This window comes from Eupeodes corollae, chromosome 2 (assembly GCF_945859685.1).
Source record: "Eupeodes corollae chromosome 2, idEupCoro1.1, whole genome shotgun sequence".
Taxonomy (NCBI): domain Eukaryota; kingdom Metazoa; phylum Arthropoda; class Insecta; order Diptera; family Syrphidae; genus Eupeodes; species Eupeodes corollae.
In genome coordinates, this window is record NC_079148.1 from 84,642,598 (window position 1) to 84,655,371 (window position 12,774).

At 36.5% G+C, this 12,774-nt stretch overlaps 2 long non-coding RNA genes across 3 annotated transcripts; one reads left to right on the forward strand and one right to left on the reverse strand.

Annotated features, from left to right (window-relative positions):
- Positions 1 to 9,818: 9,818 nt before the first annotated feature.
- On the reverse strand, positions 9,819 to 10,372 carry LOC129944312 (uncharacterized). Its single transcript, XR_008781414.1, has 3 exons — positions 10,257 to 10,372; positions 10,076 to 10,175; positions 9,819 to 10,011 (listed from the first exon to the last, which is right to left on the reverse strand). It is a non-coding gene; the product is annotated as an uncharacterized LOC129944312 (long non-coding RNA).
- Positions 10,373 to 10,739: 367 nt separating this feature from the next.
- On the forward strand, positions 10,740 to 12,574 carry LOC129946859 (uncharacterized). Of its 2 annotated transcripts, none has more exons than XR_008781656.1 (5): positions 10,740 to 11,458; positions 11,513 to 11,608; positions 11,663 to 11,826; positions 11,883 to 12,242; positions 12,310 to 12,574. It is a non-coding gene; the product is annotated as an uncharacterized LOC129946859 (long non-coding RNA). The 2 variants fall into 2 exon arrangements; XR_008781655.1 differs by having other exon boundaries at positions 10,741 to 11,454.
- Positions 12,575 to 12,774: the final 200 nt, after the last annotated feature.

Here is a 12,774-nt window from a genome sequence, read left to right on the forward strand (position 1 = left end):
TCTATCGTCAATTATAGTAAATAAATAAATAATTAAATATGTAGTCATTTGTTAGCATAATGGTGTTGTGTCAGTATAAAATCGTTAAGTGTTGAAATAAATAAATAGCAAATAAGTCAATTTATGTGTTTGTGAATAAGATCTGCGTTTAGTGAAAAATGTATATTCTAAGAATGTAAACATAGTTGAAAATTTGATCTTTGTCTTCGTCAACATTAAACCAACGTGGGACGCGAACCCACTTAAGGATCATCTAGCCGGGCCCAAAAACATGCGAATTAGTCAGATAAGTACTTTTTAAACAATACATGACACGACAAGATACTTTGTGGTATGTTTTATTTTAATTCTAGGATTTTACTGGCGAATGTCTTTCGCATGGAAGATACCGATAGCTTTTCCCGTTCTACTTTCCAACTCGTACATGCAGTTGCCAACAACTTTCCGGACTCGGCATTTTACAAATTTGGGAAGAAGTTTGGCATTGATTCCTGATGAAAACTTGCTTTGAGCAAAATTCCTGTGAAAAACTTCTTGTCCTTCGCGGTAAGTTACATGCTTTGCTCTAGAGTTATAAGTATTTTTGGACTTAACGTGTGCCTTGAAAAGATTCTCTGACATCGTCTGTCTGGCAAGCGCGGTTTTCAGTGCATTCGGCAGGACTAACATCTCTGGGTCTCCTAAAGCTTTCAATTCGCGCAAAATTTGGTAGGATGAGCCGTGATTCACCATAGTCTGACCAAAAAGGGCGAAGTATGGCTGGCAACCTAAGGAATCATGGATATCGGATCTGAGAGCACAAGCTATACTGGATAGATGTGTGTCCCAGTCGTTTTGCTCTTTCGATATCAGGACTCTGAGCTTGCTTAGTACACTGCGGTTGACCCGCTCGGAAATGTTAGCCTGCGGAGAATACAAAGCCGTTCGCACATGTTGTATGCCGTAGTTCGCCAAGAATTTTTTGAATTCTTTGGATACGAACTGACGTCCGTTGTCAGAGTGAATCTTTTCAGGGGTGCCGAAAGTATGAAATATATCAACTTCTAAAAACTGGATGATTCTAGAAGATGTTGCTTTTGACATCGCCTTTAGAAAAGTAAATTTCGTGAAATGATCTACGACAATAAAGACATAAACATTACCTCGTTTCGTACGAGGATATGGACCTAAAAAATCTATATATAAGCGTTGCATGGGTCTTTCAGTAATTGTTTGTGTCGTGATAGGTGGGCGAAGAGTTCTGTTTGGGGCTTTCACCATTTTGCAAATATCGCACTCTTTCACAAAAGTTTTCACATCTTTGAGCATTTTAGGCCAATAGAATTTAGATTTGATGCGAGCATAGGTTTTTGCAAAACCGCTATGGCAACTCAACTTAGTATCGTGTGCCAGTTCCATGCATTGTTGCGTTAGTGATTCGGGTACCCAAAGTCGCCATAACGAGTCCTCCTCGTCTACTTCACCTGTCCTAAACCTAACCCTTTTATAAATAAATTTTCCTGATACTACTAGATCAGGAAGTTCAGACTGATTAGAGTTGATGTTCTCTCTCAGCAGGGAATATTGTGTCGAATCAAACTCAACCGAATTAAGGTCAATTTCACCACACATCAAGGTTTCATCTTCTGCGGTTACTTTTGCAGCAATCTCTTCCATATCCATCCTGGACAGCGAGTCAGGCACTATATTGAGGGATCCTTTTCGGTGTTCAATTTTAAAATTGTAACCTTGAAGTTCCAAGCTCCATCTGGCTAGTCTGCCGCTGAGTTCTTTCATTGACATTAGCCATTTTAGACTAGAATGGTCTGTTATTACGGTGAAAGGTAATCCGTCAACGTAGGGCCTAAATTTGCGTATGCTCAGGACGGCTGCAAGACATTCTTGCTCAGTAACCGTATAATTTTTCTGTGATTTGTTTAGCTTCTTTGACATGTAAGCTATCGGTTTTTCGTTGTCGTCCTCATCCAATTGAAAGAGAACACCACCCACGCCCTCTGAAGAAGCATCACACTGAATCGTTAATGGTTTATTGAAATCGGGTTGCGCTAGCACTGGTGTAGATGAAAGTGCTGTTTTCAACTTGTGAAATGCCTCTAAGGCTTCAGGTGTCAATTCAAATTTCGTTTTCTTTTTTAAGCAGTCTGTTAGTGGTGCTGCCAAGTCGGCATAATTTCTTATGAACCGCCTGTACCATCCGGTCATTCCCAAAAATCTTCTAACTTGTCGGACACTAGTAGGTACTGGAAAATTAATCATAGCTTCGATTTTGTCAGGATTCGTTTGCAATGTACCCTGACCAACTATGAATCCTAAAAATTTAATTTCTCGCATGCAAAACTTGTTTTTATCGAGGTTGATAGTGAGATTCGCTCGACGTAGACAAGCAGCTACTTCGCTTAGGATGCGCATGTGGGACTCAAAATCGGAAGTGCAAATCAGAAGATCGTCCAGATAGACGAAAACATTTTCGCGAAGAGAACCAGGTATTACTTGATCAATCACCCGACACATCGTTTGGCCCGCATTGCTCAACCCAAAAGGCATCACTTTGAAGTGATAAAGAGGCCTACCCGGAACTGTGAATGCGGTTTTCTCGCGAGATTTCTCATCGAGAGGAATTTGCCAGTAAGCATCTTTCAGATCTATACCAGTTATAAATCTTGTATCTTTGATCCGGCTGAGTAACCCCTCCACATGTGGTAATGGATACGCATCCTTAACGGTAACTGCATTGACTTTACGAAAATCCAAGCATAAACGAACCTTGCCTGGCTTCCTCACTAATACCACCGGACTACTCCATGGGGAATTACTAACTTCGATAACATCAAGCTCCAGCATGCGGTCTAATTCTTTATAAACTTCCTCTTGACGAACTGGAGACAACGGGTAGTGTCGAGACTTTATAGGAGCGGCATTCTCGGTGTCAACAACATGACATCCAAGGTTCATTTTTCCTAATCCTAGCACTACGAAGTTAGGAAATAAGTTTTTGACTCTTTCTAGTTCTAGATTTTGTTCTGGAGAGAGATCTATCAGCTCAGCCTCGTCTTTAATGTTCACCTCATCTTCATCAAATGTGAGATCAGTTTGAATTTCCGATATTTGAGGCATAAGTCGGAATTCTCTCCAAAAATTCATTCCCAAATAAAGCTTCTGGGTAAGATTGGGAATTAGGTAGAAAGAAAGTTGTTTGGTAAGACCATTATATGAAATTTCAATTTCGCAGTAGCCGACTATATTGTGCGATTTGCCATCAGCTGTTCGTACAACATTTTTATATGGCCTTACTTCCGAACCAATCTTCCTGACCAATTCCCAACAGTCGTTGCCTAATACCGATATCGAAGCTCCACTATCTAGCAACCCAAATACAGATTCACCATTTAATTGGACGCAAGCGTACATTCTTCCATCTGTATTTGAAGAAATGATGGATTCTAAAATTTGTTTTCGAAATTTTCTTCGTTTTCGAAAACGACTTCGACACTTCTGGATATGCAAGCTGGCTACATTGTTCGTATGGCTAGTTCCGAAAATTCGTTGACGAGTTTTGTAGTAACGAACTTTCCTTTCGTGAAGCGATTTCAGTGAATGAGTTTCAGCAGGATGAGCCTCAACATCTACCGGACTCACATGGGTGGTTCGTTCCAAAATCTTGGTTGGAACATCCGCGTCAGTAGTTTTGGTGGAGATATTGGAATCGTCGCTTACTTTTGGGAGTGGTTCAGAGCATCCCTGGTGGAACGAATTTCGCCACTCTTCCGTTCGTTCCCTGGTTGGTTTCCCGAGTGCTTGCCACATTCAACAGTGTTGACCCCTTTTTCCCCGCAAAGGAAACAAAATAATGTCCGTATATTGGACGGACAAAAATGGTAAGCATGACCTTTTTGGCCACAATTCCAGCAGACATAATTGGCCGTAGAAGTCGGTTTTCGATTGTAGGCTAAAGCGGAAACTTCTTCTCCATCCGGGAAAATCGCACTTTGATCTTCACCGGCTGCGATCTCATGGACAGTTTTTGGAGCAGAAGTGCGCTTAGCCAAAAATCGTTCGGCTTCTCGAGCCTTATTTCGAGCTTGTTCGAGGCTCTTTAAGTCAGCCGCTAACAAAATTTCACCTATTTTGTCCTTGGCGTTATTTCGGATGATATCAATCATCTTACGATCTTCGAAAGGCTCTTTCAGTCGATCGTTCATGCTCGCGATAGCATTATAATAGTCGTCGAACGACTCCTTGACACCTTGCTTTCTAGTGAGTACCCTCATGTAAATCTCTACATCGCTCTCTAACCTGCCAAATTCTTTCTTCATGGCAGTTTTAAGATCCGAAAACGAAACATTAGGATTCTTACGTAAAAAGGCCCAATACCATTTGCACGGCCTATCCTTTAACAAAACATGAAAATTGTCGACAATTTGTTCATCCGTATAAGGCGAGGATGCTCTCTTCCGATCGACCTTAAAGAGAAAATCGCTTACATTTTCGTTGCCATTGTATGAAATGTCCCAGCGATCTAATCGGCAGACGGTGGAACTGCTGGAAGCCAATGAAGGGGCTGTAGAAAGCCTAACATCTGGTGTTGACTGATGTACCTCACCCTGTCGTTGATGGGTACCGTTATTGAACGGATTTCTATTCGATCCACCAGGTTGGGATTGTTGTTGTATCCCTAGCGACTCAAGCTTCTGGATAACGTTCCCCATGAAGACGTCGAATGTTTCGAACAACTTTATTTGGTTCGTCATCATGGTTCTCTCTATCCGCGCTGCTAATTCAGCGGTTTGGTCAATTGGTGAAGCATTAGCTACACCAGTAGATGGTGGAACATCTACATTTTCATTTTCGACCTCATTGGTCGACCTATCCAATTCATTTGGCATGCTGTCTGTCAGTTCGGAAACTACAGAGTTCAAGTTTTCAGAATAACTGAAAGAATTATTAAGATCGAATCGATCAATTCTGTTTCTGAACCTTTGAAAGAAGGCTTCAAATCGTGCCTCAGAACGAGCGTAAATAGTGTCTAAACTATCGTGTAGTGAAGTTCGTCTGTTAGTGCTCATGCCTCAGCAAACGCACTTACAAAAAAAATCTATTAAGGTGAGTTATCCAAAAATAAGTTTTTTTTTTTTTTGGATAAGGGCAGAATAGTTAAAACACTTAAGAACTCGCCGAAAAATAAAAAAAACTAAAGAATGGAATTCAAATTCACCAGAGATCAATAAAAAATAAAAAAAATAAGTTTTTGAATATTCAATTCAATTTTTCAAAAACAAATAATTCAAAAATGTTTAAGTAGAAAAAGTGATAAAAAAATTATAAATTCAAGTATTAAATGTTATTTTTAAAGTAATAAAAAAAATTAAAATTATTTAAATTGAAAAGAAAATATTAGAAAAAATAAAAATGTCAAACTCAAAAATTTTAAGCAACTTAAAAGTTTGTACTATAATTTTTGAAAAACCAATTTTCCAAACTAAACTGAGCTTCGCAGGTAATCCAAAAAAATTGCAGATGCAGGTATCGAAGAATCCAGTTGGAGCTTAATAAGGTTAGAAATTTTTAAATTGTATAACAAAAATAATAATAAAACTTTACCGAAACTAAAAGATTGTATTTTTGTGTTTATGTTCTTTTAATGATTTCTATAAAAGTTACTTTGAAAAGATAAAAAAATGATTTTGTAAACAAAAAACCAAATGACTTATTTTCTCAAAAAAAAATATGTAAAATTTATTCATAAAATTTAAAAAAGAGGATGAGAATTCTGACACAAGAAGAATGATAACCAAAGATGACGAAGATGATGAAGAAGCCGAAGTTCTGCGAGCCGAGAAAAAAAAAATTTAAACAAACTAGAAACTGTAAAGGACTTTTTAAAAAAAATGTTATTCTCCTCAGGTTTCAGGACTTCAAAGGACGAATCCTTCACCCTTGAAGACATCTGGAACCCTTGGAGAATTTTTAGTGACTTGCTGAAAGGACCACCGAAGACGCCTTTACATCTACGGGTCTCTTTCAGCATTATTTTACATTGTGCAAGACTGTCTGGACTCCTGGATACCTTTAGTGAAGATACCCAAAGACTCAGACAATCTTTCACAAAAAAATGATTTTGCGTCATGTGGTGGCTGCATCTTTCTTGCGGCAACGCGTTACCGAGGAATTAACTTCCCAGTCATCGGGACTCGCAAAAAAAATGCCACCACTACTGAAATTACTTTAAAATGAAATTGAAAAATGGAAAAAAAGTTGTAAAATGTTGAAAATTAAAATAATAAAATTAAGTTGAAATAAATGTAAAAAAAGTCTATTAATTGAAAAAAAGAAAAAATGAATTGGCTCAAAAAATGATATCAATTAGCCACTCTATCTAAACAGATAGAGGGCTCCACGTTGCGGGCGCCATTTTGTAACCGTCTAATTTGCCGTTTGGTTCAGCTTGCCGGAAATATGCCCCATTAGCTAGCTCTGCCATGGGTTCTTGAACCTAAGACGATTACAAAAAAAAATTTAACTTCCGGCCTGAGCGTTAAAGTTGTCGATTTACGCGCGAGTATGTCGCCTCTACCCACCCTACCACGGTTGCCTCCCTCGCCAGGACAACCCCTTGACTAGGCTTCTTCATGTCTTCGTCTCTTTATCATTCTTGCTTCATCTTCTCATCCTCTTACAAAAAAATTAGTTCACCATTATCATTTCAACTTTATTTCAAACATGAATTAAATATACATTTAAGTTGTATTTCTTCATTTACTCAGGTTATTAAAATCTCCGATTTATTATAATTGAATTTACATTTAGAAGTACAATAATAAAAAAAAATTGAAATCTCTAATGGCCGGTTTTCAATTCGAAGTTTAATCAAAAAAAATCTTAACCCGTCTTCGATTTATTCGCAAATTTGGGATATACAATCCTCTTTTGTCACAATCAAGAATAAAACTTTAATCCCCACTTGTACCGCCCTCGCGAAAGAAATTTTGTGCGTATATATATCTGTAGGTATATTTGTGCATACAATTATAAAAATTAAAAATAAACTCACCCTTGTCCTTCTGTTCGTAGTGGCCACTGCTGCAGGAGAATAAGGAGGTATCACTTTTTTCTTCTTTTTTTTTTGTGCACGTTTTTCTGTGCCTTTGTTATACACACGATATATATATATATAAGTACAAATAAGTTAATCGCGGATTGAAAACTAACACACGGTTCGCGCAATTAAAATTTTTGATTAGATTTTTGAATTTGAATTTTTACTATGACCACTTCGAGAAAAATTTGAATTATTGAATTAATTAATTATAGATTGTAAAAACAAAAAAAAAACGAAAAATGAAATAAAAAAAATTTTTTGCATATCTAACTCGATTTGAACCGAACTCGATTTTTCAAACTGTTAAGTTTACCGGAGCCTTATCACCCACGGCTACCGGTTCGCTCCAATTCCGCTTTCTGCAACGCTCTTGGATATGCGGCTAGTTTCTTTTTTGGTTTTTATCTTAACTGGATTTTTTTTTCCAGACAGGGAACTTAAATCAATCCTCCTGTCTATGAACTCCTCAAACTCAAGCTCCTAGATTTTTTTACGACAAAAAAAAATTTTTAATTATCTATATCTATGTACACACATAATATATATATTTGTATACATAAGTAAATTGAAAAATTGTTCGTATATATTCTTTGTTTTCTTTACCTCTTTTGTCTCTACAGTGGAATTGCTTTTCTAAGTTATGTAGTTTCCTTTTTTTTTTTTATTTTTTTTTTGTGTGGTAAAAAAATTTAAAATTGGTCGATAGACACCCGTATCAACAGCTTATTTCAAAGCAAAAGGCCTTGTTTTGTGGCTGGTCGATTTCAAAAGAAAGAGATTTGAAATTTTCTTTTTCTTTCGGCCGACACTTTAACCGTCAACATTTTGTGCTAAATTAGCAAATACCATTCAGCCAACCAGTTCTCTGGATACATTTGATGCCCTATCATCCCCCATTCTCCCAAAAGAATATTTATCACTCAGATATCTCACTGAGATTTCTCATTGATTTCATTGTCCCCGTTCTCACTCTCTGAACCTATCCTTAGCTCTAAATCTGACCTGCATTACCGACTCCTAATATCGTAACCCTTGATGTCATTTATGTCAGTTTGACAAGTCAAGAATTACGATCATTTTTTTTTGTTTATATCGTCGGTCGTCATCGTCGTTGTCGTTGTTGTCGTAGTCTTTTGAGAATTTAATAATTTAATAAATAAAGAAGGTAAATAAATGGTCAATATGTAACAATATACTAGACTAGGGCTATGGTCGGTGCGGGCGTTGACGTTGAAGATGTCACCGTCGCTACAATTAATCAGATGCTTTTAATGCAACAACACCAGCACCAAAGACCTCACCAGAGTTACGAATTCAATTCCATATTAGCGAACATCCTCAGCTATGCCATCGACTTTGTGTGACTTTGTGAGATTCAAGTCAATATTACAAGTGACAGCTTCGACATTAATAGTCGACCGCCCAGTTTTGACTAAACAGCAACGACTGACCCATGCAGGCAACTCAGGTTAATTAATTAATTTACTTACGAGTAATGTAATCAATATTTTATTTATATATTTGGATTGAAACCTTCATAATGCAGAAAGTATTTACAAGTTTACTTCATTTAATAAAAAGTAAGTCAAATTGCAGTGAAGAGGTGTAAAACGAATCCATTCGTTTTGCTCCTAAGGATCGCACTGGCTTACCGGTGGCAATCATTCGGAGGCAAATGGGCTGGCCCGACAAGAATCCCCAACAGGCCAAACACATTCAGATCAGTCCCTCTGCAGCTACTGAATCCATCCATCGATTTTCACATTATTCACATAGAAAATCAACATCAAAAACAGTAAGTCAACTTCCATTTGAGATTTCCTTATATAATGAAAATTAATTTCTTTATAGTCACTACAATTCAACAGCGTCACGGCCAACCTGCCGATCAACCATTCACAGTGGATAACCTCTATCCGCAGCGGAAGTATTTATGGATCGAACACAATGTCATAAAGCCGGATTACCATCCGGGATCGGTCAAGTACCCCATACAATTGTTCGCTAACTACCTGCCAACCGAGGAAGAGGAACGGCGAATGATCGATTTTGAAAAACAGCAACATCGACTTTATCATTGAACACGAGTCTATCGAGGCAGACATCACTGACCGAGGAACCACGTTGTGTTAAGAGTCCCACCAACGCCATTCTACACATGTTGGATTCTTAGTTTGTACTAAATCAACGCGACGATTCAACGGAATTCGATGATGAAGTTCAAGTTCAGCGATAGAAACCAAAGTAAATAACAGAACAATCTAATTGGAAATTCCTATTCTATGTTGTTTCACAATTTTTTTTATAGATTCATCACTTGGAGAAAGTCCAATAAAGTAACAATCAAATTGAACTTTACACCTGAAGAAGGACTCAAACTAGGCGATTATGGTACTGTTGGTTTCTTGATGCAATATACTTATGTGAATACAGTCACGAAGACGCCCGAAAAGAAAGAACCTCAGGAACACGTATTATCATCGAAAGTTGTATTTTTTTTCAAAATTGTTTGTAATTTAGTATAATTTTTGTTTTTAAAATTCAATGCTATTATTTATTTTGAATAACAAAACAGAAAACTAGACTAGTTATTAAAAAACACATTAAATATTTCCCAAAAAAAAACACCTTATTTTTGGTTTTCCTAAATTGTATCTACTCAAGTCAAATATTAAATTAGTCAATAGCTAGGTACATGTAGTCAAACAAAGAAATACTCGCATTCAACATTATTTTTATATTTTTTTCAATATATTACAAGAACTTGATTTTATAATCTTAAGACTACAAATTCGTAATATCTACCCTTCTCATTCCTACAGTCGAGTCGGGTTAAAAATAAGAACATAAAATGCCATCGGAATAGAGCGATTTGATTTCCAGGAACATAATTTTGTCGACAAGTGTAATTTTAACTAAACAAATCAAAATAATATTCATATAATTTGAGTTTACAATTGACGTAACTAACACAATTACCTAGATTTGGTACCTCTTTGCTCAAGAATAAATAAGTCGGCTTCCTTCTCGGGAGATTACACTTTTCCTGTTGCAACATTCTTCTTGGTTTCTTCTTTATCTAAGTGAAAATTCATTATATATTTTTTATTTCAGTTAATTAATATTTTTAATATTAATATTTTATTTTATATTGTTTTACCTTCATTTGCATTTGCATTACTGGGAATGAATTATGTTTTGTTTACATTTTCGTCGAATTGTCAAAATACTCACCTCGCTGTTAATCTGTCAAAACTGGGCTTAACTCAAATTAGGCCACGTTTGCATTCCAGTATGGTGCGCCTATACTTTCTGCATTATTTGTTCTATTTTTATCGAAAATTTCCATAAAAATAATAGAATTTGTGTGCCAAAAGTAGTCAAATGTTATAGTAAAGTTTTCACCTAAAAGAAGTATCAAAATTCATTTTTCTTCAAATATTGAATTAATTTGTCAGTTTTAAAATCCAACGTATCTTTTTTTGAACGGCTGAGTTCACCTCACATTTTTTTCCGCTAAGTGTGCATACCGAGCCCCAAAAGCCCATACCAACTACATAGAATCTGGATTTTTCCATAATAAATGCACGGGACAACTAACACATGCTTATGCTAATGGGCAAATTGTGCTCAGTAGCATAGAGGAAATATATTATCTAGAGTCCCGACCGGTACCCGTCCTACCTGAAACACCCTCAAATTTTATTCGAGGTGAACTCTCCCAAATTCGAGGTGAACTCTCACAAATTCTCTATCTGTGAATACATGTGAGTGGAGAAAAAAAAGCAAAATGGGGGATTGGGCTAAAAAGAAACTTATGGAATTTTTGTGACCTGTCAAAAATGACAATCAATTTTGCAAAACAAAACAATGGGTTTCGGATTTTTAGAGTAAGGTTTTGTTAATTGTTTTGATTTTTAATATAATTTGATATTTTTCAGACCAAAATTCTTTATAATGCAGAGGGTATATACAAGTTCACTTCATTGAATAAAAATTAAGTCAAATTGCAGTGAAGGAGGTGCAACAATAATGGATTTATTTTATATTTTAGATAGTGCCAAAATGCAGGAAGCAATTTCCTTTAAGTAATTTGGAAAGCAAACCAAACAAGGCGCTGATTTGCAGGTAAGTTTTTTGTATATTATATTTCTCTTAACAAAATAATATCAATGTTTTTAACTACAGATACTGTCCATTGTTTTTGTATGTACTTCTCAACTGCAATAGCTGCCGCAGGTGTTGACGGCGGAGGTGTCACCATCAAAACCATTAGAAACAACACGACCAAGTCAATGATGCAAGTGGAAGTTTTGCCATGTAATAGTCGACCGCTGACGCCCTTCTCCATCAATTGTGTAAGTACGTAGCGAAACATTCATATCGTAGTCAACTAGCTTAATCTTCATCTTCTAGGTGTAAAGAGTACTACCAGTCTGCAGTTCTGCAAGAGACGCAAACAAAACAAGAATACAATCGCAGGAAGACTCCAAAAAATGTCCAACCCTGACTGTAAGTGAGTTCAAATTTTAAATCTACAACGAATAGATGCATTTTGCTCCTAAGGATCGCACTGGCTTAACGGTGTCAATCATTCGGAGGCAAATGAGCTGGCCCGACAAGAATCCCCCAAGAAGCCAAACAGATTCAGATCAGTCTCTCGGCAGCTACTGACAATGTCGGCGAATTAAATCCATCGATTTTCACACAGAAAATCAACATCAAAAAAAGTAAGTCAACTTCCATTTCAGATTTCCTTATATAATGAAAATTAATTTCTTTATAGTCACGACAATTCAGCTGCGTCATGGTCAACCTGCCGATCAACCATTCACAGTGAACAACCTCTATTCGTAGCAGAAGCGATCTCTGCGTTGTCGACAATGCGAACACAATGTCATCAAGCCGGAGTACCATCCAGGATCGATCAAGTATCGCATTCAATTGTTTGCTAACTACCATGTGCCAGACGTTCTGCTTGTGCGTTGTGAAAAGCCACTGAAGCCTGGCACGTCCACTGAATTGATCCTCAAGCTAACTAATCCAACGATGTACCATATGACCACAACCATTATGAAACTGCTAACCAAGGAAGAAGAACGGCGAATGATCGGCTTCGAATAAAAGTTCAACGAAAGGAACCAAAGTAAAAAACAAAACAAATCGAATTGGAAATTCTTATTCTATGTTGTTTTTCTTATTTTTTTTTATAGATTCACCACTTGGAGAAAGTCCAATAACGTAACAATTAAATTGAACTTCACACCTGAAGAAGGATTGAAACCAGGCGATGATGTTACCCTTAGTTTCTTGATGAAATATACTTTTGTGAATACATACACACGCCCGAAAAGAAAGAATGTCAAAAACACGCATTATCATCGAAAGTTTTTGTAAAAGTTGGTCAAATTGAAGCCTAGATTTATTTCTATGTATATCTAGAAAATAATCTTTTTTGCAAAAAACTTGTTTATTTATTTTGAGTATTTTGAGCTATACTGTAATTTTGTATATATTGTATATTCTATTGTTTCTTTGCTGACTAGGATCATTTTTATTGAAAATTATTTATGATTTACTTTACTTTAATAATAAAGGAATTTGTTTTGAATTCAAAGATGTTGGTGCTTTTTGCTTCAGAGGACTTACATAACTAAATGTTCGTTGGAAAAACGTAT